Source organism: Triturus cristatus, chromosome 11 (genome assembly GCF_964204655.1).
Source record: "Triturus cristatus chromosome 11, aTriCri1.1, whole genome shotgun sequence".
NCBI classification, from domain to species: Eukaryota; Metazoa; Chordata; class Amphibia; order Caudata; family Salamandridae; genus Triturus; species Triturus cristatus.
This window is the reverse complement of record NC_140594.1, coordinates 935,929,006-935,955,649: the sequence shown is the minus strand read 5'-3', so window position 1 is coordinate 935,955,649 and position 26,644 is coordinate 935,929,006. Positions and strand designations below refer to the sequence as shown.

Genomic DNA, 26,644 nt, shown 5'->3' with positions numbered 1-26,644 from the left:
CATTGCATTTTGGGCCCATTTGCAGTAAAGCAAACAGAAATGACTGCAAAAGTAGGTAGGCAGGGGCTTAGGAGGCTTTACTGCATTGGTTAGAGAGGAACTACGTATGTCTTGGGGTGTCACACACACACTCAGACAGGCTGGTGAACCCTACAAAGCTGGACCTTTGCCCAGCCTTCCTCAGAACACTGCTGGACTTGCAAAAGAATTTCAGACGGACCAAATTTGCTGCACTTGGCATGTGTGATCTGTGAGAAGGACCTGAGAGGGTTGGACCTCCTACCAGTCGATCTCAAGGATCATAGGGCTGATTCCCTGGCTGGGTCCAGGAACAGAAAAGGTTAAAGGGGGCATTCCTGAGAAGAATTCCAGTGACCAATGGCACCGGACCTGTGCCAGACTTTGATGAGGCCCTCTGCCTGGTACTCTGAGACTCTCTAACTGCTCCCGCTGAGGTCCTGTGAGCCTTAGAAGTGTACTTCTGTGGTTGTTTGGGCACCAAAAGAAGATTGTGAACTTTTAATAAGTTTTGCTTCAGAGCTTCAAGGATATCGACTGCAAAGGGTATCCTTCTGGCTGTTCCACAGCATCACATTGAGTTTCAGGTTTGTTCTGCACAGAGGAGAGTTTTTCCTCAGGAAAAATGACAAAGTCCTTTTTCAGATTGGAACTTTTTTGATCTTCTCTTCTTCCAGGCTCTAGTAGGGACAATCTGCTTGTTATATCTTACACGCTCTCCATCGTGCTTGGCCACAAATTGCACCTAGGTACCCGTCTACCGTGAATATTGGTTCTTTGCCCTTTTGTCTCGACTTTCACTTAGATCATTGAAAATTCATAACTATGTTATTGGATTTTTGTAATTTTGCTTATTATTTTCCTATTTTTATAAATTGGATTGTGGGATTTATCCTTTTTTGTTTTCGACTTTTAAACTGTTTTGGTGCTTCTAAATGCTTTACACAATTTCTCTAAGTTGAGCCTGTCTGCTCTGAACCATAGCTACCAGGGACTGAGCTCAAGATTACATTACTGAAACCTTTGACTAGACCTAACAAGTTAGTGACTTCATTACTTGTGGTGGACTACCATGCACCCCCAATTAATAATTCACTTTCTCACACTGCTGACCTTTCATAGTGGGTGGTGTAAATACTCTTGCCTCATATTGCACAGAGTGTGGGAGATAAAGCAGGCTCAATGTTCCCCAGGAATGTACTAGGAAAGGAGGCTCTCCATCTGAGAATATTTTATAAAATGAGCCTAGCCATGCCCCTTTACATTACAGTATCATAACTTACAAGCAGGGTGATTCCAGCCCAAATCTTCTTAATACTGAATTGTAATAACTTGGCTTTTAAATAGCAGATAGTACAAAAGTTTTACACGTTCAAATGGTTGTAAATTACACACATTATTATTATTCAATTAATTGTAGTCAGTTTATAAACCTGAAAAGGATAAAAGGCTGAGTTAGCCCAGCTAGCTATTCAAACTCATGAAAGATCTTGGAAAACTTTAGGTGGCTTAAGAAAGGTCAATACATGTATTGTCTGCTTAAATACAATACAATATGATTGATTGAGAAAAAAACTGTCATAGACCTTGTCCCACTGAAAGTTGTTAATTTGATGTTACTTTATACACGTTTCTTTATATCCATCTCCCCTTCATTTGTTTCTCCTTGTGGTTCTCTCACTTATTCTTCACTTTTTTCTCCCCTTATGTTCACCCTCTCCCAAGATATTCTCAAATTATTTTTAACCTTTTTCTCTTCTTCACTTACCCTGATTCACTTCCCCCCTTACTAATTGGGTGTAAAAAGTGCAAGTTGAACACCCAACCCACCATAGGAAGCAGCAGGTGGTTTAGGGTCCTGTTCGGCTTTCAATACCAAAGAAAGCAGAGACCCTTGTGGTAGGTACCAGCCAATGATACCCAAGGCACAGGAGCTCATATATCTGCATAACATTGCTGCTAATATGAGCCCATATCCTCGAGGGATGGTCGGGGTATTCGGATTATCCCCCGTTAAAAATGTTACTAAATGGAACAAAAATGTACATTTCTATCTTTATTCTTCAAATATATGGGCATCACTGTTCCACAGCAGCAAGCAATGTGTGCAGGGCATGCTGAATGAATGAAAGTGCTGAAAGACCTTGATAATGGCAGACTGTGTGCTACACAAATGTCAACAACGAAACATGTATGTGCCAAACAGGAAATATATGCACTCTACAGAAGCACTGAGTGCATTGTGTGTTCCACTGGTTATTAACTATTAAAAGCAGGGTCTCCATACATGAAATTGGACAAATTATGTGAGAAGGTTTCAAGCTCATTTAGTCTTCCCTTATCAGAAGTGTTTAATTTATAACGAAATAAGTGCAGTGAACAGACTGTTTCCTTGGAGCCTACAGCCAGTGCTGCTGAATGCTAAATACCAATGATGCTTCACGTTGATTCCACCTAATGCTTCATTCTTCCACCACATCATCCATCTTTTCTCCGTCTCACTCTTAGAGGTCCTTGTTTATTCCTGGCCTGTCCCTTTGGCAGTGTTGCCAATCTTTCTCATGCAGCTCTATGCTCTTTTTCGACCTTCTTATTTCTTCTTGGTTAAATTCTTGTAATGAAATATAAGCCCCACTGCCCTAAAATGAGTGCTGTATGTCACTGCATAAATTAGGCACTGCCTAGCACTCGATGTCTTTAAAGGGTCTATCATTTCAAGAATGCAGTTCTTCGTAACACACACAAACAGCAGAATCATGTTAATTGGCTAGCTTGAAAAACTTAGTGGTAGGTTAAATCCAATGTAGCATCAGGAAAGGGATAGGGACTAAAGCAGACCATAGCTGGATTATGAGAACCAAAAAGAGGCCAAATGTAGTAGGAAAATAGTGAGGAATTACTTCACCGGTATTTACTCGCAGCTTTAACTAGTCTGGCTGTGGGCAGCAGTTACTGGGTCACATCTCTTATTACATGGTGGTATCCAGTCCTCCTTGCATGTACTGGAGAGTAACAGTCATTCCAACTCATGTCTCAGATGTATGAACTCAACTGCATGCAGGAAGGGCAGCCTTGGGTTACAGCGGCCCCTTCGTTAGGCGGTGGTGGTCAGGCTTTGTGAGTGGTTTGACTATAGGCCCTTGGGTATCTCCTGCTATGCTGTTGACCTGCATGGCTGAGAAGCAGAGAGGGTAAACCTGTGTCTGTCACTGTTGGCTGCACCTGGTGTAATAACGGTGCAGAGCAAAGACACTCTGGTCAGGCATGATGATAGCTGTCAGCATGTGGACCCACACGTCGGTAACACTTGCATCTCTGCAGGTGGATGACACTGGCTTAAACAAGCTTCAAGATTGAGTCAGAAGACACTGGTAGGTGGTAGTGCATGGTGCATCAGTTGCACTGAAAGCTTACTGCATTTGCTGCAGCATCACCATCCTGCACTGCGCAACACATTGCAGTGGCTGCAGGGGAAGAAAGTAAGCTGATGACGCCCAAACAGCAAATTTATGTGCACAGCTCCATCTTGGGCATGGGCATGGAGCATGGGCAGCCTCTCTACTGATTATAGATGATAACCCTGTCTGTAGAGGTGAGTTGGTGCATGTCTAGGCAGGCACTTGCTTTGCACTCAGCTTCCACCTCTCACTCTGGTCAGTTTTCTTTCCTGTCTAAAGGAAGCTTCCTGCCTACCTGCACCCCTAGCTGACTTGACAAGCATACCATCGCACCATGGCCTGGCCACTCGGCAGTCCCTAGCATCTGAAGGCAGGGCCAGACTAGGAATTAAAACCATCCCCAGTAAAATGTCTTATACCAGCCGTACACTGCACAGAGCAAGTGAATCCAATGCCATCCAGAGTATTTGGGGGATCACTTCTAATCAGTGTTGGCTGGTGATTTTTTTTAAAGTGTTTGGAAGTAAATATCAACCCTGAATTGGACCGACTGGGCAAGCAAGCAAGGCTAACTTCCACTGGAGTACATGAAGATGTTGTCCCACGCAGAAAGGTTAGAAAACATTAGTCCAAATGGAGTTTTCACAACATTATTCTCAAATACATGGAAAAACAAAACGGGTTCTGATAGTGGACTCCTATAATAGTCCACTACTTTCCTAGTGTGCCATAGAAGGCTGACCCACCCAAGTGATATTCCGGCTTCACCCACTCCAAAATATTTTAAGGAATTGTTGATGAAGTGGTGTTTTTTTCAGCACAATTACTCTAAGATTTAAAATGCAAAACATAATACAGACAGTTCAGTAAATGGATTTTCACTTGGCAACATTCTTCCCTTGTGCATTCCTACTTCCTGACACTTTGCCTTCCTGCTCCTTCTAGATAGATTCCAAGTCACGTGTTATAACTGGAATTCTCATTTGAAAATGCATAGTAAGGAAATTACAAAATACACAAATTTGTCAATGTCAAGCAAAAGAAAGCAGAGCTGCAGACAGCACTGTTGATTATTCCACAAATATGTGTTTCTGTGTATGCACACAGACACGTATTCATTTTGTGACAAAACATCAGGTTTACAATTCATAAAAAATCAGGAATTTTGCTAATACATGTTCATAATTTTAAGATAATAATCAGAATTCTCCAAAAGGTAAGCTGATCACTTTCTTCAAACAAAATAATTTTGACCTGATAGACAAGCTTTTAATTTTAGTAACTGCATGGCTGGTGCTCTACTATCAGTTTGCAGGTTTCATCCAGCACCCAAATGTACTCCGGCCACACAAACAAAGTGCCACCATCCCAAGTCAAGGATACACACTAAATACTAAAAATTACCAACAATATATCGCCCAAACAAGGGAACACACAATTTCTATCATAAAACAGGAAAAATCAAAAGTTCTAAAAAAATGGCAAAGTGATTACAAACTACATTACACAAACACGTCTGCAGAAGAAAGGACCTGCTGGCCCACTGAGCAGAGGAAATCTTCCCTTACTTGCAGGCCCCTTATCCCATTCCACAGCGAGCTCTGCTTAACCTTTTTAACAATAAAAAGAAACTAACTCACTGTCTCGTTCTTTGTCCAAAACTTGGTTGCTGAGGCAGTGCTCTGCATTTGGGGCGTTCGTTCTAATAATCATCATTCACTGGGCCAACCTGTGCTTGTAATTCAAGCACAAGATACACAGTAGAACACTACATCTTCTCCACATGCCGGTATGCCAGCTCTCCACATTTACTGAGGTACTCAGGAGGGATGTGCACAATGCTTTCACTTTCCCAGCGCAAGCACACACGTTAGACATGCGTAGTCGAACCAGCTCAAGGAATCCGGAAAAGCGAAACACAAAGCCCGCTTCAACACTGTAATTGCGTGTTTAGATAACTTATGGGGGGAGGGAGGGGGTGTCAGGGGAGCTGAAACCATCCTGCATGTCTTTTGGCATACCAGGGAAAAGACTGATTTTCAAGTCAGCCAGCCCAAGTCCTGTTTTTCAAATAATGGAAAACTTAACCTGTTTCAGGGGGCCACAATCACATTAAGAGGGTCCTGGCCACTGTAGGCTCCCCCGTGACTGCAGCCCTGAATGAACAGTGAGTGCAATGCTTCTATATGAGCAGTTGAGGGGGCCCCGCTCGCTCCGGATTTAATCCGGAGCTCTCAAACCTAAGTGTTGTGTGCTGAGGGGCCCCCTGCAGCTCAGGGCCCCCCCGCACTGCGGGCGCTGCGGGGCTTGTGTTACGCCCCTGCTCATGTCAGATAACATCTTGCTTTAGCTTTATGAGGTCAGCTTGCTAGGCAACAGAGTTGCCCTCATGTCAGATAACACCATGCTTTAGCTTTATGATGTCAGAGCACCACTGGACCAATTATCCTTGTGGAAGCTGACCACACAGGAGGATGAGATATTAGACGTTATGCAGTAGGTTACTATCTGTATTCATGACTGCAAGGCCAGTAGGAAGGGGAATGGTAAAGGACTCTGAACCACTCAAAGCACTGGGGCCTTTTTGAAAGTCGGATGGAGATACAAAAACAGATTATCCTTAACAATCCATCTTGAGCATCAGAGTCCAAAATACGGAGTGCAGGAGAAGAGGTTAAATGAGCTTCCTTACGTGAGAATGTAACACTATCGTTCTAAAGTGAGATAATGCATTTCAGCCTCAAAGGCACCAATTTGCTTGAAGGGAACATTGCTAGCACCAGGATCTAAAGCAGGCTTTAGTAGCATTGGAGGCAGTCAGTCTTTTATTAACTATCATGAACACAATGTAATCCATATTGCTTTCATCTTGACAGAAATTATATTCAAGCACAGGCTCCCACTATAAGGTAGTGAGGACATTTCGATGCGGTGAACGTCTTTTTAATGCCTAAAGGAATGATTGTGAGTTTTTCTTACCATATAAATTGGTAAAATGATGCCGTATGCAGGAAGACTTTTTTTTCTTCAGTCTCGGCAATTCAGAGAAACTCTGTTGTGAAACACTGCTGGTCATTCAGTATAATCTGCAGATGGAAAAGTCCACTGTTAGCACATTTACTATAAGTAGGCTGTCCGGTTTAAACCTACAATAACTGATCAAAACTTAATGAAAGAGAAATAGCTCTCACCAGTGAAAACAAACACTGAAAAAACACTGGCACAACCACAAACTAAATGCTATTCAAAAAAAGGAAAAAAAGAGTGAGTCATTTTATTCCTCCTGAAGGGGCAATACATGTAACTGTTATACAAGCTAGCAAGAAGAAAGACTGGGCTAACATAGTGCTTGAATTTTGTTTAGGGATGCCACTAAAATATTGTTTCTTCTTCCTTTTGATTTTTTCAGTTTTGTGGTCTGCGCTCTTAAGATGCAGGGTTTAGAAGCCCGTTTTAGGTTTTGTTTAATTCTTTTATAAACGGATAGGTAAAATGCCTGGTTTCATATGAATCTTCCCTAATATGTCATCACATTTACCCACAGAGAATGGGTAAAAACCCTTAATACATCAGCGCGTAGTTTCTTGTGAGTCAGTATTGATAGTAGGTGAATTGCCAAGACCTGCGGCTTTACACATTCAATGCAAGGTATAGTGACAAGTATATGTGGAAAGAGCACTATCAACAAGCTTCTGGGATAGTGGTGAAAACAGGACACCAGACATTTGAAAAACATGGAACGCAGTGTCACTTGCAATGCTCTGCAAAAAAGGTTTTTTCCAAGTCCAACAAAGATTGGAGTGATATTGCTTGCATTTGCAGTGATTCAACTACATATATGAAAAAGTTGTGTGATGACCTGTCAAAATTCATACCGGAGCAGAACTGCTTCCTTGTAGTAGATCCTTGCCACGTGTTAAATGGAATGTTAAAAGCATCTTTACAATCTTCAGAGTTCATGAGGAATGCTGGTGCACGGTTTTCTTATGCACAGGAACTAAAATGGAAATATTTCTCATTTCGTACTTTGTGTGGCATCAAAGAAAGTCATCCAAACTGTGTCCCTTAGCTGATGGTTCTTAGTCCAAGGGGCTATGAATGCTATATTATCCATGTGGCAACCGTTTACAGAATTGTTGCTGAGTGATGATGCCAAAGGCAAGAAATGTCAGGATCTTAGATAGCATATTGATTGATGTGAAAAAAAAAAAAAACACTATTGCATTCTTAGATTTTTTACAGAAAAACATAACTGCTGTAGTGGACATAATAAGTAAACTAGAGACCACTGTCTGCCAAGTGTTCAGCTTATTTGGTGCAGATGTGAAATATCTCCTTGAGTAGGCTGGGCGACACCTTTTCGTGACTTTTGCACTGCAACATGTTCCATGTTCGAGCGCTTGACACTTGGTAAGCAAAGCGATTTTGAAAAGCAATTCAGGAACTTTTATTTTACAATTATGAGAAATGGCTTGTAATGATGCATATAAATGTCTCTTCACCAACCATGGCATTTGAAGTCAATGAAACCTCACAGTGGTACTCTGTACAAGTTCTAGATCCCTTCCATAAAGGGGAATTTACTCTGTAGTTTCAAAAGTGCTGCATCATTTTTGACAATTTCTAGAACTGAGGGCATAAGCACCCAGCTCAATGCAAATGTTGCAGAACCTGCCCTGAGAATCGCAATCTTCAAGTACACCAGTATTGGCATGGAAAGCTATGACAGTGGCCAGAGCTAAATTGTGTACTGGCTGTTTTGGTGTTGCCCAGCTCAAGGCAATGTTGAGAGGGCCTTTTAACAGAAGTTTACATGGGAAGGAAAGAGCTAGCGCACATGACAAAAGACTTAATGTAGAAGTATTGTATAGTTTACTACAATAAGTTTAATTTTCAAAAATCTATTTGGACCTCATACACACCGTCTATAAACCATGCACTATCAGTACAGAAAGCGAGCAATAATAGAAACAAAACATTCCATAAACACTGGAAAAACACAGTTTGTTTTTAATGGCACGAAAATGTGTAACCACTTTTTTAAAGATATTGAAATCACTTGATAACATAGAAAAAACCCCACCAGAATTAACCAAAAATAGAAACTGAACAGGAAAGCCTAACTAAGCAATACAAAAAAAATCTTGATTTTTATAAAGGGTAAAAAGATCAATACTATGGAGTCTTTTATTGTGAAAATCAACAGCTCATTAGAAAATCAAATCTCAATTTTAGTTTTTAACCTCACATACTCCTCTGCAACATTGCTAGTTACAGGATCTAAAGCAGGCTTTAGTAGCGTTGGAGGCAGCCAGGCTTTTATGAACTATCATGACGAGCACAATGTGATCCATATTACTTTCATCTTGACAGAAATTATATTCAGGCACAGTCTCCGACTATAAGGTAGTGAGGACATTCTGATGCTGTGAACGTCTTTTTAATGCCTAAAGGAATGATTGTGAGTTTTACTTACCATATAAATTGGTAAAATGATGCCATATGCCGGAAGACTTCCCTTTTTTTTCTTTCCTCTTCAGTCTCGGCATTCAGAGAAACTCTGTTGTGAAAAACTGCCACCGCTGGTCATTCAGTATAATCTGCAGATGGAAAAGTCCACTGCACATTTACTATAAGCAATACAAAAAAAATCTTGATTTTTATAAAGGGTAAACAGATCAATACTATGGAGTCTGTTTTATTGTGAAAATCAACAGCTCATTAGAAAATCAAATCTCAATTTTAGTTTTTAACCTCGCATATTTCTCTGCATCCCTTGCCTCATACTAAAACTCTAAACAACTGTAGCGCGTACATTAGGACATAGATCAATAGATCTTTTTGCCAGCCAAGTTGCAGTGAACCCTTCTCACTTCTTTTGTTTTAGGATATGGTACACCAGTAGCAATTAAGCCAGCTGATAAGTTGAAAGAGGAAGGGTCATGCTACAGTGAATGGGAATAATAAAAACTATGTATAGCATAATGACAATCTTCATTTTAGCCAATTCCTACCAGTTCAGAAATTGTGAAATTGAGACTTCTGCTCAAACTTACGTTCATACAAATTTAGAAGTTGTGATTGATTTGCGTAAAGTTAACAAAATAGTGGTTCCTCAGTTTTCAGTGGTCCTTGATATTACTAAGCTTTTCACAATTCCTTGTACTGCTAAAATCATTTGTCATGGATTTAAAAAATGTGTTCTTCAGTATTCCTATTCATCCTGATAGCAGATATCTGTTTGGGTTCACCTTAGCTGGAAGAAGCTTTAGGTTCTATCGCGGTCCTCAGGGCTATACAGAGAGTCCAAGTATTTATAGACAGGCTTTCAAAAGTCACTTTGGTTCCCTTTCGCTTCCTCCAGACACTGTATTGGTGCAGTATGTTGACGATCTCCTTATTGCTTACGACACCGAGAAAGGTTTCAGAGATATAACAGTTAAAATATTGCTGCATTTGGCTAACCATGGACAAAGTATCTTTTTTTAAATTTCACTTAGGTCACCTACTGTCGAAGGAGATTAACCCCTGAATGTATCAGCACCATTGTTAAAATGCCTGTTCCATAAACTCAAAAAGATGTGCACGCTTTTATAGGTATCACTTCCTACTGTTGGCAGTGGATAACTAGCTACTCCCTACTAATTAAACCCTTGCTTGCACTAATAACGGAAGATGCGCATGAGCCTTTGCCTTGGACACCCGAATGTCAGCAGTCTTTTGAGCAATTGGAAACTGCGCTTTGTTGGGCTCCAGTACTTGGCACCCTAGATTACAATAAACCGTTTGTGTTGTATGTCCATGAGATGGCATATTGTGTGCTTTCTGTTTTAACACAAAAATTTGGAGATAAGCAACGGCTGTGTGCTTATTCCTCTGCTGTCCTTGATCCAGTCACGGGAGCCCTTCCGAGTTGTTTAAGAGCGGTCGCTTCGATCAGACAATCGGGCAGACTTGTGCTGGATACTGATCTCACAGTCATGGCACCCCATGCTGTGGATACACTTTTGAATAAGAAAAAGAGACAGCACCTCACCAGTGCACGTCTGACTGGCTATGAATTAACATAGTTTGCTAAACACATCATGATCAAAAGATGTGCCACTCTGAATCCAGCTAGGTTACTGCCCCTCCCTTCCAAAAGTGATGAAGTCGACAAAATATGACTATCTTCTAAACAGAAGAAATGAAAGGACGGGTAGACTTGACTGATGTTCCCTTATCGGACCCACAAGGGGAACTATAGGTTGATGGCTCGTCTATTAAACTACCCGATGGCACCACAACTGCTGCTTATGCTACTACTACACTGCGTACAGTAGTAGAGACATCACAAATCCCTTATCAGTCGGCTCATGCTGCTGAACTGGTCGCCCTTATACGAGCTTGTGAATTGAGTGAAGGACTGGTTGTCAATATTTATACTGATAGCCAGTATGCCTTTGGCATCACGCATAGTTTTCGGCCACTCTGGGCAGTGTTTTTGCTTCACATGGCACAAAACTTCAGCATGGGCACCTTATATGGAGGCTTTGGTCTGCTTCGACACTCCCTAAGAAATTGGCTATAGTAAAGTGTAGTGCCAATCGGAAAGTCACTGACGATGTGGGACACGGGAATGCCTTTGCAGATCAGATAGAAAAAGAGCCCAGACTAAAATGAAACATGTTTGTAGCAGCTCCGGCTAGGTGGGTGCCTGAAGTTACCATGTTTGAAGATACACTTGACAATGTGAAAGAGTTACAGTTTGAAGCCACAATAGAAGAGTTAGCAATGTGGCAGGAAAGTACGGCTCAATTGAACGATGTGGGATGCTGGATTCATAAGTCAGGAAAGCAGAGATGGATGTTGCCCAATTCATATTTTCTTCCTGTAGTTACGATGCCCATGGTCCAGCCCATGTTAGTGCTAAGGATATTTGCAAGTTTTTGGACCCTGTACAACAGAATAATAACATTTTGAAAATAGCTCAACACATTTAGTGAAGTATTGTATGGTGTTCATGATGCACAATCCTGGAAAGTGTACAACCTAATTTTGAACCATCCACTTTCACTTTTGAGGTCCTCCAGATGGATTATAGAGAGTTAGAAAGGTGCAATAATTTGAAGTATGTTTTGGTAGTTGTTTGTGCATTCAATAAACGGGTTGAGGCCTAACCCACTAAGGACAGGACATTCATTACGACTGCTAAGGTACTCCTGAAGGAGTTCTTTCCTCGTTTCGGTGTGCCCCATTTGATTTGGAGTGATAACGGAAGTCAATTCAATGCAAAAGTGATTCAATTGCTTTGTGATGGTCTGTGTATTAAACAGAAGTTTCATGCTGCCAATCATCCACAGTCAGCACGTTAAGTTGAGAAGTACAAGAGTACTCTCAAACTAGCAAAAATACAGGAGACCACAGGGTTAAAGTGGCCAGATGCCTTACCGTTATCCCTTTTGTCCACAAGAACAGCACATTCTAGGACAGGAATGTCACCGTACAAGGTAGTATTTGGACACCTGGCAAATTGATTATCTGTTGTTGATAGACTACCTTTGCCAGTTAACTGAAAGTTTGCGTATTATTCACCAACAGGTCTGGGAAACCCTGTCAGCTACACCTGAGGAGCCCAGATATAACATTCAGCCTGGGGACTACATCCTCATAAGGAACTTTCAGCTGGAGAAAAGTTTGGAGCCGCGTTGGAAGGGATTGGAATAGGTCCTTCTAGCACGTGCACCGCAGTCAAAGTTGCTGGCTTTAAGAACTGGATCCATTCGACCCACTGTCGCAAGGTCCTTCTGCCTTTGCCCTATGATCAATGGGTGAAGGATGGAGTAGGAGAAACAGAGTGTAAGAGGGGACCTCAGTTCAGTGACGCCAAGCGGACCTGGACGCGAACAGATGAGGAAAATGAAGTTATGATTGCGGCGGCAGCACCTCCGGAAATACAAGCTACCCAGGAGATGCTTTTGCTGAATCCTTCTGTGTCTGGAGTCACTAGGTATAATTTGCGCCCTCGGCTGGAGAAAGTGCACTAAAGGAAAAGACATATTAGCTAGGGATGGACTGTGTAAGTTAGAGCGTACTTTTCTATAGTACCAGAGTAAGCTTAGAGTGATGAGAAATGTGTGCACTATTTGAACATTGGACAGTGATAGATCAAACGTATCCCACTGAGGGATATATTATCCTGTTCGATGTGGGAACACGAGCTTAGGACAGAGCAAGCTCCATGCCGGGGCTCAAGAGCGCCAATGTTTTTGATGAATAGGAGACTGTACCAATGAGGCTCTGGCGGACACTGGGAACTTGTATATAGCTCTCTTTAGCATTTGGCCCCATTTTATCATTCATTATGCATCCTTTTGGCAGAAAGGTTGCTGAGGAAGAGCAGCCAGTTATTCTCCCTGTTCACACACATCTTTTGGTCTACAAAGATGTTTATATGTTTTGTTATATTGATTCTGTTGCTGTTGGCTTTGGGTGGGGTGTCATGGGTTTAGGAGCAGAACCAGGATGTGACATTATGTACCAAGGGTAAGATTCTTCCTCAGGTTCATCAGAAAAGAATGACAGTGAATAATATATTTTTAGATACAAAGTATTTTTGGGAGAGGGTACAGCCTGTTATCCTACTGAATCCGTCACAAGTTTATGGACTGCTTACCCATTGTCACTTGTCAATTATACGTATATCCTTGTCTACATTACAGAAAGCCACGAGGAAAGGGGTATGCAGGGTGGGACAATAATGCATATTGTGATACTTTGTATATGAAAGAACAGAATGTGACTTTAGTGGGCTAGTATTACCAAGATTTAACAGTCACCCACGAAGCTGGTTATTATCCTGCCTGTTGCTTGATAATAAATAGTACGCATTTCTGTATATTAATTGTTCTGGGATAGTGTTTAAAAGACATGATGTCTTTAGCAAAAGACAAGGATCCAAGCACCTTTGGAATGACCACAAGATAAGCTCCAGTAGATTATGATGGACCACTCTATGCACATACAGGATTTTATTTTCGGTCTAATGGTACTTACTCAAATGTTTATAATGGCACAGATGTTGCTCTGAGAATGGTGCTTCCCCCAGGCATGCCCTGTAAGTACAGTAGGCCAAGTATAAGATGGGTAAAGAAAACATTGACTGCAGATGTCTGTGATGGAGTGACAGATTTGGAAGTCAACAATTATAGTATGGGATCACTTTTAGATACATTCTCTCCTCCATAATTAAGTTTGGCGGTACATCTATGGCTAGGGGTGAGAAAGCTAGAAAGTATTTTGGATGTAAGCTGCAGATATTGTCGGATTCCACTGTGGCAGCTCTGTGTGACATCACCACTCAATTGGAAAGTATGTAGATTTATTCAGAGCAGACCAGATATGCAGTTGACTTCATCTTGACAAAGAGTGGTGGTGCGTGCGCGGTAGTCAGGGACCAATGTTTAGTCGGGATTAAGAACAAAATATTACTAAACACATATTGGAATGGAAAGTGGAAATTGGAGTTTGCTATTTGGCAATTAAGATTGGATTTTTGAGAAAATAATTTAGTGGTAATGTTGATACTTTGTTGCATCCTCATTCAATGTCTCCCATCCTGTTCCTAATGCTACAATTATGGTCAAAAAGGACATAGATGCCGTTATGCAGATTGATGAGAGCATATTTGAGACTTCTTCCCTCCTTACTGTTTCGGTCTCAGATCTTGAGGATATGGACTGTTCATAGCATTCTTGTTCTATTGTTTTGCATCTTTTATAAAAATGGTTAGCTCTTGCTAAATGGAGGATCTGTTAGAATAAAAAGAATCCTACTTGTGCATTGTTATACGTATGTTAGCATTTGCTGCACCCTTTTATATGTAGACGCTAGACTGGGCTCCACTCGGATTGTACTGTGAACAAACAGATATTGGTTTGTATTCTCTACTGTCTGACCGACTCTTCATTTGGTATGGAAGGCCGAGAGGTGGACTGGTGTGACCCGGGTGACCCGAATCATGTCACTTCCTTCACAAGGAACAGCTCTTCCCTAGTGAGTCCCCCTGGGCCTAAGAGCTCAACCTGATAAGGGTCAAGTTCCATAGGCTCAGTTCCCTCTGGGGCTTCCAAGTCCTCTCCCCGAGGGGTCCTGATTATTTTGCTTTTCAGAAGCTGGTTTCCTAGTCTTCTTACCTTTCCTCTTGGAAGGTTGGGCTCCAACACTTCTTTTTCACCCTGCTTTCGGCTCTGTGCTCTTGTCTTGACACACACAATCACAGGGATTTCCAGGATTGCTGCATGGGTTTTCAGTTCTACCTCATCCCCATGCTGAGGTTCCCAGGTCATTACTAAGCAGACAGGCAGCTGGGCGCTTTGGAGAAACCACGATCTGCTTCAGGCCAGTAACCCCCTTCCCCCAGTCTAATGTCGCCATGGCATGGTTAGTAGTAACACTGTCAGCATTGGTGACTGGGTAAGATTTCCCAATCAGGTATTGCTCTGGGTAAACCAGTGTATCTCAGCAGAGTGACACTGGCACCCGTATCCCTCAGGGCTTCTATTCTAGTCCCATTGATCCAGGGGTATTGCAAATACTTCTTTAAGTAGGGTGGCCACACAGCTAAAGTGGAAACTCAACTTAACCCTCTGTGACTAGAATTACTCTGGTCACACCGTGGATCCCATCTGGAGACAGACTGCACCAGGAGTAGCTGTAGGAGGGCTAGGGGCTTCTTGTTAGGACAAGTAGCATCTCCAGTTTAGTGTCGAAACTCCTTACAGTTGTGACACCAGGCCATTAGGTGATCAAAGTTATTTCCCTTGCACCTATTATTGGACTGGGAAGAGTTTTAGAACCCACCCCCCTGTGCAGGTTTTTGGGGCCCTTTTGAAGACTCCGGCTTTATTTTTGGGTTCTCACCCCCTTCACCCTGGGGAGGTTTTGTAACCCCTTTCATTTGGTCCCCCCAGTGGCTGGTTTTGTCACCCTTGTCTTGACCCAGTGGTCTACAGTGAAACAATAACTTCCTAGGCAATTAATTATCGAACATTTGTGTAGTGAAGGTGTCAAATTTGTGCAACCACAAAAAATTAAAAAATTACACAATAATATTATTGATATTTACAGATATCACGAAATAAAAGAAAACACAGGTATGGAGTACAAATATGCAATATATAGTCACTCAATACAATGATTTCATTAAAATAACAGTTATTGTAAAAAAGGGCAATTCTGTGGCCATGTATTAATCTTCGCGCGTTTCGGCGAAAAGTACGCCTGCATCAGGAAAAGCCACAAATCCTGAAATTAAAAAACAGATATTAGATTCTATCTTTCATAATCATTATTTCAATTTCATATTCAATGTATTGTGGTTACATCATCTAATTGACACAAATACAGACTTGTCATACAGCTTTGTATATCTACATTGCATATTTCCTATTCAGAAAGTTTAAGAGATATGGGGGAGGATCATTTCAAAAGGAATAAGTGATAACAGCAATAGAGAAAAGTAGATAAGAAAGAGTGAATAGACAAATAAAAAAGTAGATAAAGAATAGTGTGAAAAAATAAGAGAAACCATGTCTATAAAACTTTTCAGTTTTAAATATATGGTAGTCAAGACGATGATGTGGTAGTTTTATAGTGCTTACTGTATATGATATCGCCACAAACGGGGCAGAGATCTAGTTGATTGAGGAGATTCAAAATGATCTGTAATTATAGTGGATAATGGTTAAAAATGTATTCTAATATAAAGAGTGAAGCAGGTAACTATATAGAATGTTGAGACTTGATACCTGTTATCTGGTATAGGTCAACTTGCTATATGATAACTGTACACTCTGTATTGGATCAAATAGATAAGTGATGATAGTTGAAGGAGCATTCAGTATTGAAGATATAGTTCTGGAAATGGAGAACCAGATATATATGTTATTAGTTACTATCTTATGGTAGTGCTGACAATTGTCGAAAATTAATCTATAATTACCTGGTATTATATATATATATATATATATATATATATATATATATATATATATATATATATATATATATATATATATATATACACAAGTTTCCCAAGATTGAGTTTATAATAGGGTGCCGCATAGATGACGGGCGTCTATAAAGCTGGGCAGGTTCCCTGGGAGGAAAAGAAAAAAGATCCAAAATAAGATATATTCTATTTGAATATAGGAGCTTACTATATAGCTCGTCTAGATACATTCATGTAATCAACGATTTGAAAAAGGGACATTTTCGGAGTAGGAATGATGTTTTGTTCTATGAGGAACATGGCAACATAATCCCTGTGTAGTAGTTAAAAGAGGGGTTTGTTGATACAGCCTATCGAAAAAAGTACGGGGATAAAGTATTCTAAACTAAGAAGCGAATGCGGTTATTTCTAATTGAAAATAGGTTTGATGCATGATGCCATAATAGCAGGTTCCTATATAAATATCTTACCTGGTTGATAATGGTCGAGTAGAAGGGCTGCCTCAATACTGCAGATAACCAGGCGGTTGGCCAGAAGTGATAAACGATAGTGTGCGTGTTTCGCTACGTTTAAGTACCGGAACTATAAGAAGGTAACTCGGTACAGGTGTGTGTGCGTATCGCGTCATAGCGTAAAGTGGAATGCTACTCTAGTGACGTATTACGTATAGAAGAAATTACGGTAGAGTAGTCGCTAGATCTCCATAATTGTTTAGCGTGTGCGGACGTATGTAGACGTGAAAACACGTGACTATATCTCCATGGAAGGAACTCTGTTTAACTAGACCGCTAACTTAGTTTAGCTTACGTACAAATTATAAAGAAGGGTATGCGAAGTCTGATTTCATAAGTTCTATGTTTATCAGCCATGTAGGAAGAACAAATTGTCAGATCAATTAAATTGTGCATTAATAGTTTATAAAGGTCTTCTAAAGCGTGACTCAAAGCATAAGATGTATTCTATAGGTTGTCTATACAGATTAACGATTGACCTGAATAAAGCTCGTCAATACATGCAGGTAAGCAGAGGGTCAAACTGGAGGGAATAATGCATAATTAGATGTCAAAGTTGTTAAATGATAGCATTCTCCCAGGGTAGATTGCTATTTAGGCCATTTCGGAAGGTATCTAAAGAGAAGATCCAGAAGACCTCGTTTTTTTACGCACTTGGGTGCCACCTCCGTCTTCTTGTATGTTAATTTTTTCCAGAATACGCCAACTGAGTTCTTCTGGTTTATGTTGTTACTGTAAAAAGTGTCTCACTAGAGGGGCTAGTAACTTTTAGGTTTTTATCGCAGAGCGATGTTCTGCTATTCTAGTGTGTATGGCTCTAGAGGTTTCACCTACATAACCAAGTTGGCAAGGACAAAGGATTAGATAAATGACATTGTGTTTTACAGTTCCACATGTTTGTGGCCTGGATTTTAAATCCATTATGGATCAATGTTTCTCCAGGTATTATGGAATCGCAAGATTTACATTTCGTACATCTCATTGTTCCTTTGATAGGAGCATCACCATTGATAGATTTCTGAATAAATGGTGGTTGGAGATTGTGGCTGACAAATTTAGAATGGACCAAAATGTCTTAAGTTTTTGTTTCTGCGATAAGCATATAGTGTTCTCAAATTTTTTGTCATTGGCTACATTGCAGTTCAGGATATGCCAATTGGTGTTGATAATATGTTTTACTTTTGTGTTTAGTGCTTTGTGATACATACAAGTTGTTTTTGATCATGTCGTATCTTGGTTCTTAATAGGTGATCCCTATCGTAGAACCTGGCTCGTTTGTAGGACTCTCTGATGAGTCTGTGGGGATATCCTCTTTCTATAAACTTTTTCATTTCGATTGCTTGTTTATCAAAGTCGGTGAGGTTAGAGCAGTTACGTCTAACTCTTAGGAACTGAGAGAAAGGGATGCTATCTTTTTGACTTCTGGGGTGGAATCTTTTGAAATGTAACTGTGTTTGGCGGTGGGTTTAACATGTAAATCCACTTCTAAGTGACAAGAGCTGTTTCTAATAAGAACGTCTAAAAATTCAACTTGTGTGGTATTGCTGTGGGCAGTAAACCGTAGATGTGGGTCTGTGAGATTGAGACATTTCAGATATTCAGATGTGTCTTCCCCACCGGTCCAGACAAAGAAGATGTCAATGTATCTGGACCAGTGGGAGACAGATTCGAAAAAAGGGGCAATTTCGTTGTGAATGAATTTGTCTTCCCAGCAAGCCATGTAGATATTGGCTATGGAAGGTGCCACAGAAGCACCCATACTGACGCCTTTCACTTGGTGAAAAAGATGATCACCAAAACTGAAAATATTTTCTCTGTCAGAATGTTTTGTAGACATTCTAGTAGAAACTATTTGGAACATGGAATTGTGAATTTATCTATAAACCATGTTGTCGCTTCAATAGCTCCCTGTTGGGGAATATTGCTGTATAGTGACTATGTCTAGTCACTAATACATCGTTATTCGGATTGAATGGTAGATGTTCTATTTTGTTTATCATGTCTCTAGTATCCTGTATATATGACATGATTTTTGGGATATATGGTCTTATTAGATGGTCTACAAATTTGGATAATGGCTCAGATATGGTGCCAATAGTGGATACTATTGGTCTGTAGGCGGGATGGTCTATGCTTTTATGGATTTTTGGAACACCATAGATACATGCCGTTTTTCCTTTAGAATGATTAAGGTAGTCATATTCTTTACTTGTGATGTACCCTTCATTTAGTGCAAATTTGGTAAGAGTCAAAATTCTTTTCTCTATTCTAGATATGGGGTTGTTTTTAATGCTATGGTAGAATGATTGACTTTCTAACATTTTTAGCATATTTTGTTCATAGTCATCTGTGTTTAAAACAACAATGCCTCCTCCTTTATCACAACATTTAATTGTTAGTGATTTGTTGTTGGTAATACTCTTCATTGCTGAAAATTCTTCTCTATTTAAGTTATATATGGGTTTAGGTATAAATCTAAGATTTTGCTCCAACTGTTTCAAAACGACATATTCAAATGTGGATACTTCTGGTCCTACTTGTTCGAGTGTCGGTGTAAAAGTTGAAGGTAGAGATAGTGTGTTGGTAGTAGGAATTTCATTTTCTATTTTTATTGCTTAAATAACTGTTGCCTGTGTTGTTGCCTGTTGCCTTTCTGCTGTGCCTCAAGTTCTTTGCCACCCCGCTCCCCGCACTCCTTTTCCGCCGCTGCGTCCCCTGCGGCACCGCCCCCCTCCTCTCCCATTCGCTTTCCTCCACCCGCCTCCCAGCTGCTCCTCCCTCCCTCATGCAGGACGCTGCAGAGGCAAGCCAGTCTGTGCCTGGACCGCGCCCTGCGCCAGAACCCCTGAACCCCGCACACCATACCCAGCCTCAGCTACGGCTCCGACTCCCTCCACGCTCTCAACACCGACCGAGACCAACGCTGCAACCAGGCCGCCCCAAAACGCACCCACGGACCCTTTTCCTGCCACAGCTGCAGCTTCACCTGCGACAGAACCACCAAACCATCGAGGACCAGACCCAACTACCTCCGCTGCATACTCCTCAACACCCGCTCCGCACGCAGACACGCCATCGAGCTCTGGGACCCGCTCGACGCCACTGCCCCAGACGTAGCCTTCCTGACCGAGACGTGGTGGAACGACTCCTCTGCACCAGACATCGCCATTGCCATCCGAGACGGCTACAAGATCACCCGCAGGGACCACGCCAACGGCATAGGAGGAGGAATTGCCATCGTCCACAAGTCCACCCTCAGGGTCACCACCCACGCAGATGACACCCTCAACACAGCCGAACACCTGCACTTCCGGATCGCACCGACCCCAACACCACCCTCAGAGGAACGCTCGTCTACAGACCCCCCCGGACACTCGCCTCCATGGACTACATCCTCCTCGGGGACCTGAACTTCCACCTCAAGAACAACAGCGACGCCAACTCCACCACGCTGATCGGCAACCTCACCAACCTCGGCCTCAGACAACTCGTCACTGCACCCACCCACACCGCCGGCCACATGCCGGACGCAGTCTTCTCCACAAGCACCCACGTCGCCTTCAACCACACCACCGAACCCCACTGGACCGACTAACGCTGCATTCACTTCACCTTCAAAAAACCAACCACGCACCACCGCACCCAACAGCTGCCTCGCCGTGGCTGGAGCAAAGTCACCTCAGACCAGCTGCTCACCACCCTCTCCCAGAACCCTCCCACCGACCCCACCAACCCAGACGCCGCAGCCCGCAACCTCAGACAGTGGATCGATGACTGTGCCAACACCCTCGCCCCACTGAAGAAACACTCCAACAACCACGCCAGCAAGAGAGCCACCTGGTTCACCGACGAGCTCCTGGCCTACAAGCTTGCATGCCAGAAACTGGAGAAGAAATGGCTCCACGAACGTACACCGGACAACCACGCAGCCCACAAGGACGCCATCCGCAGACACCACCACCTCATCAGATCAGCCAAGAGGTCCTCCTTCAAAGACCGCCTGGATAACAACGCACTCTACGCCGGAATCCCAACCAAACACTTACGACAGCTACAACACATCCAAAATGTCTCTGCCCGACTGATCGTCAACGTCCCCCGCTGCAGTCACATCACTCCCCACCTGACAAACCTACACTGGCTCCCTGTCGACAAGAGGATCACCTTCAAACTCCTCACCCACGCACACAAAGCACTCCACGACACCGGACCAGCCTACCTGAACAGCAGACTCAGCTTCCACACCCCCAGCCGCCAGCTCCGCTCCGCCAGCCTCACCCTCACTGCCGTACCCCGCATCTAACGAACAAACTCCAGCGGCAGATCCTTCTCCTACCTTGCCGCCAAGACCTGCAACACCCTACCTACCCACCTACGGCAGATCGAAGACCTACTCGCCTTCAGAAGACTCCTCAAGACCTGGCTCTTCGAGCAGTAGCGAAGGCTTTAATCAGAGGGTAGTGTTAAGCATTTGTTGTAAACACTCAAGCAGCAAATGATGCCACACCCTCAAAGACTGACCTCAGACCAATTTGTTTGTATAAAAAAATACTAGTAAGTTATTTTATTTCTGGAACCAAGCCTGTTGCAGGTAAGTGAAATAATACTTTGCAAAGACGTATGCAATGTTTTACAATTGAATGCAGGTTTAAATGCAGTTGATTGGATTACAGGTAAGTCAATGTTTTGAAACTACTGTTCAGTTACATTTCAGATTAGTTTGTACATTTCTTATTGGATTACTTCTCAGTTTACTTTTGCTAATCCGTGTCATACGTCTAGATATCTCACTGAGACATTTCCTAGACAAAAGGTAAGGAAATCACTTTCAGTACATTTGTAGTTTTGTTAATGTTCCATACAAACCAACTCCACACAAACAATTTGCAAGAAAAGCAGTCAATGCAATCCTATGGCAGGCAATTGAGTTATCAGTTTACAGGTACGTACAAGTTTGTGGGAGTTGGTATTCTGGTGTTAGAACCAGGGTTCCCCCTGGGTCAAGGATGCACCCTTGAAACACCCTCAGTGGCACTAGGGTGGCCGGGTGCAGAGTGTTGAGGCCCAATGTTATCCAATAGGGGATAGGGGGCCTAGGGTTGGGGGCTGCTCACGAGCCGGTCACAGGGTTGTGGGAAAAAAGCTCTGGGTGTTAGGCTCAGGGCCAAGGGGAATCAGAGTTAGCACCCAAAGTACACCCGCAGGGGCGGCTGGGTGCAGGGTGCTTTTTGGGGTGCCCTGTTGGTTTCAACAGGGATTCTCAAGTTGAACAAAGACACCAGGCTCTTGGACGAAGATCTTCCGAAAGTTAACACTGGTTGGAGAGGTAAGTTGGGATGCCTGGGGATGCTGGGACACTATCGGTTGGGCCTCCCAAGGCCATGGGACGTCGGATGCAGGGGCATCTTTAGGCCTTGGTTTTCCTACCAGCTCCGTTTGCAGCGTGTGGGTCCTCCAAAAGGTTGGCAGGTGTCGTCTGGAGAGTCGAGGCAGGTCAGAGATCACCAGATCTATGGGTGAGCAAACCCAGTGCTCACTGGAGACAAAGTCTTTCTTGCAAAAGGCAGAGCAGGCTCTTCAGGTTCTTGAAGTTGCAGAACACAGGGATTTTGCTTTTGTAGGTTCGAGGTAGAGACAGGTAGGTAGGGAGGGAGGGCCAAGTCAGTGGGCCGCTTCCTCTTAGCTTTAGCACTGCTTCTTTGGTCCTTCATTTCTTCTAGGTCAGTTCTTGTCCGAGAAGGCAAGGTTTGGGGTGCACCCAAATACTAGATTTAGGGGGAATAAAAGGTAAGGAAAGGTTGGGACCAATGGGTCCCTTTCTTGGGGTGGGTACAGCCCCTGTTATGCCACCATCCAGTGAGAGGGCGGCATATGCCTCACTCTGGTTGGCAGGATCCACCCATCTTCAAGATGGCAGGGACAGAGTTGTGCTTCACCTCGCCTCCCCCACCTAAGGGGTGGGGTTAGCCAAGATAGGCACACCTCCCTTTCACACTTGGTTTACCCACCCAAAGTGGGGGTCAGAACCTGTGGGGTTCAATTGCTGGAAGCAGAAAAAGGCCTGGGGAAGCTCAAAGGCAGTAACTTCCTCTGCTGACATTGCTAGCACTGGTATCTGAAGCAGGCTGTGTCAGCCTAAGTCTTTTATAGACTGTCATGAGCACGATAATAGCATCCCAATTGGTACGGTCTTAACAAAAATCATTTATGCAGAAGTCCACACTGTGAGGTACCGAGGACCATCAAATGCTATGAACTACTTTTAATGACCAGCAAAATGAATAAATGTGAGTTTGAATTCCACTATAAATTTATACATGAATGCTGATGGTTTTTACTTTGTCTCAACAACGCAGAAAACTCCTCTCCTGCAACACTACCACTGCTGGTCAATCAGTATATTCTGCAGATGAAAAAGTCCACTCTTAGTCCATTATTAGAACTTGAATATACTCAAACTAATGCAATACAAACAATTTTTTATAAAGCATTATTAGTCAGTACTATGGCGTCTAATATTTGAAAATTCACAGCTCACTAAATACTCTAATCTCAAATTGTATTTCAAACATAGCATAAATCTCAATACTATGCCTAATTTGCTACCACTCTATACAACTCTAGCACCTATATTAGGACATAGATCAATAGATCTGCTGCCAGCCAAGTGACAGCCTACTCTTCTCACTGCAAATCTTTTAGTTTATGGTACACCAATAGAAATTAAGTCATCTGATAAATTGAGGGAGGAAGGTATATGCTACAGTTGGAGAGAATCATAAGAATCATGTACAGATTACCATCTTCGATTTAGCACATCCCCATCAGTTAAGCAATGGTGATGTTGCAAATATTATGATCAAGCACACCTCCAAACAAATGTACAAGTCTCAAATAATGCCCTAGTTTATTTCATCTCACCATCTTAGTCTTCAGCAGGACATCCTGTTTACCCTGCTACTCATTTCAATACCATGATAAAAGTATCCTATTGCATGCTAGGCAACTGATTGGCCATCATGTCAGACGACATCTTGCTGTAGTTCTATGATGTCAGTGTACCACTTGACCAAGTGCCCTGGGTGAAGATGACACACAGGAGGATGAAACATCAGCAATTATGCACTACATCACTATCTGCAATTATGACTGCAGGGGAAGTAGGAGGTGTAATGGGAAAGTATCCTGAACCATTGGGGTCTTTTTGAAAGTGGGATCTATTTACAAGAACATAGATTATCCTAAACAATCTATCTTGAGTATCAGAGTCCCACATAAAAAGTGCAGGGAAACAGTAAAAATGAGCTTCCCTCCATGAGAAATTAAGTCAATTGCTCTAACTGAAGAAAACTCATTCCAGCCACAAAGGCAATAGTTTTCTCTGATGATATCGCTAGCACAAGTATCTAAAGCAGGCTTTTCAGCCTTGGAGACTGTCTAAGTCTTTGACTGACTCATGAGCACCATAATGTAATCCATATTGCTACCGTCTTGACAGAAATTACATTCCTGCAACAGACCCCACTTTAAGGTACTGAGAACCGTCAGATGCTATGAACTTCTTTTAATGACAAGAAAAACGATTAAATGAGAGTTTGACTTACCAGATAAATTGATAAACAAATGCAGCAGATTTTTATTTTGTCTCAGCAATGCAGAGAAATTCTCATCTGCAGCACAGCCACTGCTGATCATTCAGTATATTATCCAGATGGAAAAGTCTATAATAGGAGCAGTGGCTATAGACAGGAATCCAAAATGCTGCAACAACTGGACAGAGTACTAGGGACGTTTAGGAAATGCTTATTATGGTCACCCCCACTTTTTGATAAATGTAATACTGTTCTTGACAAGTCTGACTGGGATAATGCTAATCAGGACCCCAGTCCATCTGCTTCCTCCCTAAACTGTTATCCACCCCTCAGAAGCGAGCTTCGTGAGGTCCCTGGTGTTCCAGGTACCAGCCTTCTAGTCCTGGACAGCACAAAATGGTTGCTGCCAATCAGACATTTCTGCCCTCCTGCTGCTGAGCCAAGCTCAAGCAGGGGAAGGCAGAATAGGCATCCCATCACAGGGAGGTGTGACCACCTCCCAGATAGTATTTAGTGCATTAGGGCTGGGTGGGTGTGCTTGCAAGTGACTGAAAGTCTGCATGAGGGGCACATTTGGTGTCCCTGTGCATAGTCCAGTTCAAATCAGTCCTGGGATCCGTTGGCTCCCGCTCTGGCACAAAAGTGGACAAAGGACATGGGAGTAACATCCCCACTGTCCAGACCCTCCCCTGGAAGGGTCCCCTGAATCTTGCTGGCCCACTTCCTTGGGTACTTAAAGGCCTACCTGGCTGTAGGGCCTTATATCGATGTAGACAAGATTCTTTACCAGAATCCACTGAACTTCGACTGTCTGGACACTCTGGACTTTGTTTGGGCATGACTTGGTCTCCCTCTCAGTCTGAAGCATCGCCTGTGTCCGTGCACCATACAAGGTCCATGCAAGACCGGTGGAGCATCAAGGACAACCGAAGACATCTCCCTTGGAGTGAAGGAGTCACTCCCCTGTATTTGCAGGCACCGCAACACTGCTGTCCGGTCTGCTGACCCTGATCGCCTACGGACTCCGAAGGCTTCAGCAAAACAGGAGGGGGGTTTCTACGCCCCTGGAGGCCCGAGCTGCCCACTCAGCAAGTTTGAGGTCAGAATCTCTAGTGGGGTGATGTAATACGCAAACCCCTATGCACGGCGTACATTTGCAAGTGTATGTTGGCGTTTCCCCGAATGTGAGAAGTTGGCCTTGTATATGCTGTTCACTAGTTAAAGTGGACACCTTGCACCAGTACAATTTGACTCTTATGGTAGAACACCACACAGGTATATATATCAAATATATCTGTATTTATTACTAGACAACTCTACTAATCTCTTTATGAGATTAGAAGTCAGGAACATACGCACAAATCAACGTTTCACAATAAATTAAGCACAAATATGGCTGGGGCCCTAGGGGCGTACCAGACCATATACTAAAAAGAGACAGAGATAACGACTTGCAATGGGACAAGGCCTAGGGCCTTCAGAAGCGTTGGGGCCTCACGAAACCACCCAAGGCAGGTAAGTAAAGGACCCATGGGGGACGCATGCAGCGTGTTAACACAGCCGCAAATCCCCGTTGACTTCAAATGGTGCAAGTCGCGATTGGAAATTCAGAGTTTAAGGGCACTTCGAAGGAGACTACAAGCAAGTCACTTACAAGGTTAGTAGTTCTAAAGCCAACACCCACAGGAGCACCGTAGTGCTGGAGTTGCCTCACCCTGTGAAGCCGGGTGCATAGGTGTCTTTTGGTGTCGGATCGCGGCGTTGTTTTCAATGGGAGCCAATGAAGACTTCTTGCTTGTGAAGAAAGAAGAAGTGTCCGGTGGAATCCAAGCCTGGATTCAGAAGAAGGAAGACCTGAAAGCAGAGGAGACAATGTTCAAAGTCACTTGACAGTGACCCAGGGCAAGGAAGCTGGATGCCCACAGTCGTCGGGTGTTTTCAGGTAGTTCACGGGTGTCTTGACTCTTTAGCCACGAGGTCCAGGAGGCGTCGATGACAACCAGTAGCTGGATTCGGTGTGTCCCACGAAGTCTGCAGCTTACTGCAGTGTCCGTGACCAGATTGGAGCCAACGATCCTTGGTAACAGCAAATCTTGTGGAAAGGACAAAAAGTCGGCGGTGCAGACCAGCAAG

General features: G+C 42.9%; 1 long non-coding RNA gene across 1 annotated transcript in view; it reads right to left on the bottom strand.

Annotated features, from left to right (window-relative positions):
• LOC146785646 (uncharacterized) overlaps nucleotides 1–26,644 on the bottom strand; it is a 130,089-nt gene that overhangs the window by 75,332 nt on the left and 28,113 nt on the right. The window contains exons 2-3 of the long non-coding RNA XR_014970719.1: nucleotides 8,893–9,016; nucleotides 6,396–6,502 (exon numbers count right to left, since the gene is read on the bottom strand). This is a non-coding gene — a long non-coding RNA (uncharacterized LOC146785646). The remainder of the gene's footprint in view (nucleotides 1–6,395; nucleotides 6,503–8,892; nucleotides 9,017–26,644) is intronic.